We start from the raw sequence: 6000 nt of genomic DNA on the forward strand, positions 1-6000 counted from the left end.
AAAAACAAACCATCTTAATAATCAAAGTTTAAAGCCTTCAAACTTATCCGCACAACTTATTTTTGACCTTTAATTCCACAGACAATTATTTACCTCTTTTAACAACTTTATAGTAAATTAAATATCACCGCAAGAATATAATACCGTTCTCACAAAGAAAGGTGTATTACACACACGCCACATCACTACCACATAAAAAAATATTTTCATATATATATAATAATAAAAACGAAAAAAAAAAATCACTTTCTCCCCCCCACCCTCCATTATTGCCATATATATATATATATATATATATATCACACAATTCCACACACTACAACAACACTAAAAATTGTCACCCTTCACCTGGTGCACATAAAACAACAATCACACCTGCATATTAACAGACCCATTTGAATTTTCTTTCTCTTGAACGACAATTGATAGAGAGAAGAAAACAATCGACCAATTCATCTCCTCCATCAAAGATTAGGCTCATCACTGCCTCACCATTGCCACCATTAATACACCAACCAATTTCACCCATCCACACTCACGGCCAATCGACTTCATCCATTGACACCCTTAAAACACCTATTTTTCAACATAATTAAAATCAAGAAAATTAAAGAAAACTAGAATTGTAAGGGTAGAAACCAATATGATTGTGATTGTGAATTTATTGATATATTAAAATTCAGTTCAACAATTTACAAAAACAATCAGATGTGATTATAAATTTGTTGACAAATTTCAATTGCATTTTTCAACTCAACAATTTACAAAAGAAATCAACTTTTTCTCCTCTCTTCCTTTGTCACTCAAAGAGCAAGAGAGAGAGAGAGAGAGAGAGAGCGCGAGCGCGAGAGGGGGGGTAGGGTGAGGTAGGGGTGTTGGGGTTATAAAATTAATTAATCTCTGAGAAATGAAATAGGTGTTTTCGATTCTCAAAAGAGAAATTTCTATCCACCGATGGTTTGATTTAGTAATTCAAACAATTGAAATCAACACAAACTTTTAGTCTTTAATATCAAGAGGTTCGAGATTGATATAAATAGAAGGGGGAGGGTTTAAGGAGGAGAAAGAATGTAGAGATTTGCACAAATAGGAATGAAAGGAGGGGTGGGGCAGGAAAGGGAGAGTTTTTTATTTTTCTTTTATATATATATATATATATATATATATATATATATATATATACTAGAAGTGCAAGACCCGTGTCAGTACGGCCCAACAATAAAATATATGGATTACAATTTTTAAGTTTTAAAATTTATGTTAGAGTAGGAAGTTTGAACAGTAAAATGTTTTTATTGGTACGATAAAATATACTTCTATAAATTTGTTATCAAACTTTTCTTTTGTATACATTTCTTCCATTGAAACGTAGGAGTCGTTTGTTATAGTGTATAAATTTTTTTTTTGAATAGAATATATTAGTAATATTTGTATAGTAATGCTTCTATTAGTAAATGCTGATATTATTTATGTTAACATTAGTTCTTATACATTGTTTAACGTGCTGCATTAAAATTTACCTTTTTGATTTTGATATATTTAAATAAAAGTTTTTTTGAAAAAAAAAAAAGAATTGCATATAACATTTTAATATTCATTCGAAATCTAGCACGGGTTCAATATATTAATTTTTATCTCGATTTATGTGACACAAATAGAATTTAGATAATGAATCATATTTTTAATAGGTATTTAGATAATTTAATTTGTTAACTATGGTAATTTATAATATTCTTTTATGTAATTTTCAAATAATATGTATTATTTTTCTTGTCCAAACTTCTGTGACATTGATAGTCAATTATATTTTTAAAATAATTTAAATTTTTAATTATTGTATTTATAATACTTTTCTTCTATTCCAATTTCAGTGACACTAATATAATTTCAAGAGTCGAGCAAATATTTTATATCTTTTAAATCTTTTAAGTTGTTAATTATTGTGATTTTTAGTATTTTTCATGTAATTTTTTTGAAATATATAACATATTAAACAATTTTTAGATATTTTAAGTTGCTAACTATTATAATTTATAATACTTTTTATATAATTTTTTTTTGAATAATATATGTTACTCTCCTTGTCCAAAGTTTTGTGTCAGCGATAGTCAATTATATTTTTAAAATAATTTAAGTATTTTATCATTGTAATTTATAATATTTTTTCTATTTCAACTTATGTAGAACAATTCTTAAATGACCATAATAATTAATTAGGGGTGATATAATAAAATGCAATCATTATTATTTATTATTTTTATTATGTATATGTGTTGATTCAAGAAGAATTTGGAAACATTTAGAAATGTGTTGAATGTTACAAATGTTAATAATCCATTTGGTGCTTCTTGATTTCTCTACATTTATCTCTTGTGTGTTTTTACTCTTTTGCCCTTTAAATACGTTACTCTTCTTATCCAAATTTGTGTGGCATTGATAGTCAATTATATTTTAAAAATAATTTAAGTTTGTAATTATTGTGATTTATAATACTTTTCTTCTATTCCAATTTCAGTGATACTAATATAATTTCAAGAGTCGACCAAATATTTTATATCTTTTAAATCTTCTAAGTTGTTAATTATTGTGATTAAATTATTCTTTTTCTATTTCAACTTATGTGGCACAATGCTTAAATGACCATAATAATTAATTAGGGTTGATATAGTAAAATTACGGTTAAAGCAGACATGTCAAAAATGTCTATTTTATTGTCTACTTAAATATTATTAATTTTGTAATGTATAAATAACTTATAATAATTAATTGGGAGAAGTATAATAATTAATTAGGAATGACATGGTACAGTTACGGTTGAAGTAGACATGTCATAAATATCTATTTTCTTTTTAATTAAATATTATTAATTTTTAATATATAAATAACTTATAATAATTAATTAGGTGTGATATAATAATTAATTAGAGGTAATATAGTACAATTACGATTAAAGCAGACATGTTATAAATATTTATTTAATTTTTTAATTAAATATTATTAATTTTTAATAATTAATTATATGTGAGCTCCATCATATTCAATAGGAGTAGCATCAATGGCAAAGTGATAATTTATTAGAATGGCATGAATTGTAATTAATTCGAAATGGAAGGACTTTTATAGGAGTAGCATCAATGGCAAAGTGATAATTTATTAGAATGGCATGAATTGTAATTAATTCGAAATGGAAGGACTTTTCTTATGGTTGTTGATAAGGTCCAAACATTAAAACACAAAATACAATTTTGCTAAGCAAACTAATCTTGCAAAGTATTTTATAGACCTTAGTATCCTAAAACTTTGTTTTAATACCCATAAGCTAACATGTCAAAACCATCATTTTTAATATACAGAAAATAAAAGTTATATGAGTAAAACACATTTTATATATTAAATTTTTAAAAAATAAAATATTAAATTTTTTGGTTTGAGTTTGAGATGATTAAAATAACTACAATTCAACAAGTAATTAGTGTTCAAAGTTTTAATTAAAAAATTCATTAACTCGTAGGAATAGTATGCTTAATTCAATACGGATAATATGATTTACATATATAAAAATAAATAATAATAATAATTATTTATTAGCAAATTATGTTTAACTTTATATAAGTAAAATCTTGTTAGGTATTTTTCTTTAATTTCTTTTTGTTGGTATATATTGACTTGACACAAATCTTACAAAAATATTTATTAAAAATTTATTTTATTAAATTGGCTTTATTAATTAGACATTAAAAATTTAAATTAGGCAAACTTGTATTTCATGTAACAAAGAAGGAAGAAAGCAAATTATATGTTTGATATGAAATGTAAATAAAGAATAAAATGTATTAAATTATATTTATCATATTAATTATTACAATAAATTATTATCATATTAATCAATTTACTTAAACATAATATATTTGAAATGATTTTATATTATTTAACCTAAATAAAAGTAGCACATAGGTACTCACATTCATCCTAAATATAATGAGAAATACAATTTATAAAATAATTATATTTTTTCAGAAAAAAATATAAATAAAAATAAAAAATAGATGACAAAAGAGGACCCACATGTGGAAATGAATGCAAGGCTAAAGAGCCACATGTGATGGCATTTATGTAAATTTCTTAAATGACATTATCTTTAATTAATGAGAAAAAATGGGTTTTGTTTTAAAGATTTTTGATAGGTCCACAATAAGAAGCTCAAACAATTTTCAACATGAGCTTACAATTTTCTTTAAAGACTTTAATACCCTTATTTTTAAATTTAATGTCAAATAGCTATCATGTTGAAACCAATGCTTCTATATAATAGAAAAAAAATATCTATATCTATATCTATATCTATCTATCTATCTATATATATATATATATGGCTGAAATTAATTTATTATAAAATTGTTAAGAGGATAAATAATTGTTCATGGAGTTAAAAATTTAAAGTAAGTTGTGTGGATAAATTTAGAGGTGATGTCAAAATGTTTTTCCCTTCTTCCTACAAAAGGGGTATGAACTTGTTAGTATCCTTCACCAGACTTTACTACATTATGTTATTCATTTGATCTCACTTTAAGTTGGGTCTTCTGACCAATTTTTTAAAAAATTAACAAGAATTTAATTTAATAAGTACAATTTAATTTTAAATTCACAATTTAACCATTGAATAAAATTTCTAGTAAAATGTTATCTCCAACAAGCACAATACTCTGAATAAACCTAAATGTGAACTAAGCCATTTAAATCTTACTTCCTCCGTCCCATTTTATCCGTCCCAAATTTCTTAATCTGATGTTCCATTTTACTTGTCCTTTTTTACTTATTAAGACAAAGATAATTTTTTTTCTTCATATTTTACCCTTTGCATTAATTACTTTTTCTTTAAATAAAAATATAAACATCATTTAATAGGAATACTATGGTAAACTAGCCATGCTATTTTATTTTTTTTAATAACTGTGCATCCCAATTTGAGACGAGTAAAATGGGACAGAGGGAGTATATGTATAAAAAATGAAAAAAGAAACAATTGCACCTCATTAAAAAAGACAAGAATTTTAAAGGTATTATTTTACCTTGAAAATATATTCAACCAAAACATTAAATTTGAAAGATTGATTCCATTAGAATTTAGATGCATGGATGTCGGATGGGCTTTCGATTCTTCCCGTTTGGTTTTGGGAAAAGAACATTCTATGACCTTTTTAAAAAATAATAGCTCAAGTTTAGGTATTTGGACATATAATGTCCATTTGGGTAAATAAATGTCATTTAATGGTTATTTTCTAATCTTTCCCAATTTGAATCATTTTGGTCCACGTAATTCATATACAGTTCATATATAATACTGATACAATCTATATACAATACTGATACAATATTCAACTTGGACAATTCGATCCTTTTAAAAATATTTTAATTTTTTTTGCTATAAATTTTTTAATTGATCAAATATTCTGTTTTTTCTATTGTTTAGAAATAATAATTCAATTATATAAAAATAATATAATTATTAAATATAATATGTATCTATATGAGATATATGTATAGAATTGTATAGTTCTATCAAATATGTATATATACAAAATATAAGTAAAAAATATATACAAAGTGTATGAAAATTATATAATTGTTGTATAAAACATGTAAAATAAAATGTACAGTTATTATATAAATTGTGTATCAAAATAGTGTAATTTTCGTATAGAATATTTATATGTATAAGATTTGTATAGAAACTATATAGAAGGTGTGTAGAAACGATATAGAACAAGCCAATAAATTGAAACGACTAGAAAATAGAATTTCATGATCATTTTTATGGAAACAGTTTAATTTGAAGTACCGTTTCTATCATTTCCCCTTTGTTTTTTTTTTTTTGCATACTTTCGATTCTATTCTACCTTAAATATTAAAAAAATTACAACTCTATTAATTTTTGTAAAATAAGGAGATAAATATTGAGATTTTCGAAAATAAATATTTAAATGCCAAAAAGGAAAAAAC

Source organism: Capsicum annuum, chromosome 1 (genome assembly GCF_002878395.1).
Source record: "Capsicum annuum cultivar UCD-10X-F1 chromosome 1, UCD10Xv1.1, whole genome shotgun sequence".
Taxonomy (NCBI): Eukaryota; Viridiplantae; Streptophyta; class Magnoliopsida; order Solanales; family Solanaceae; genus Capsicum; species Capsicum annuum.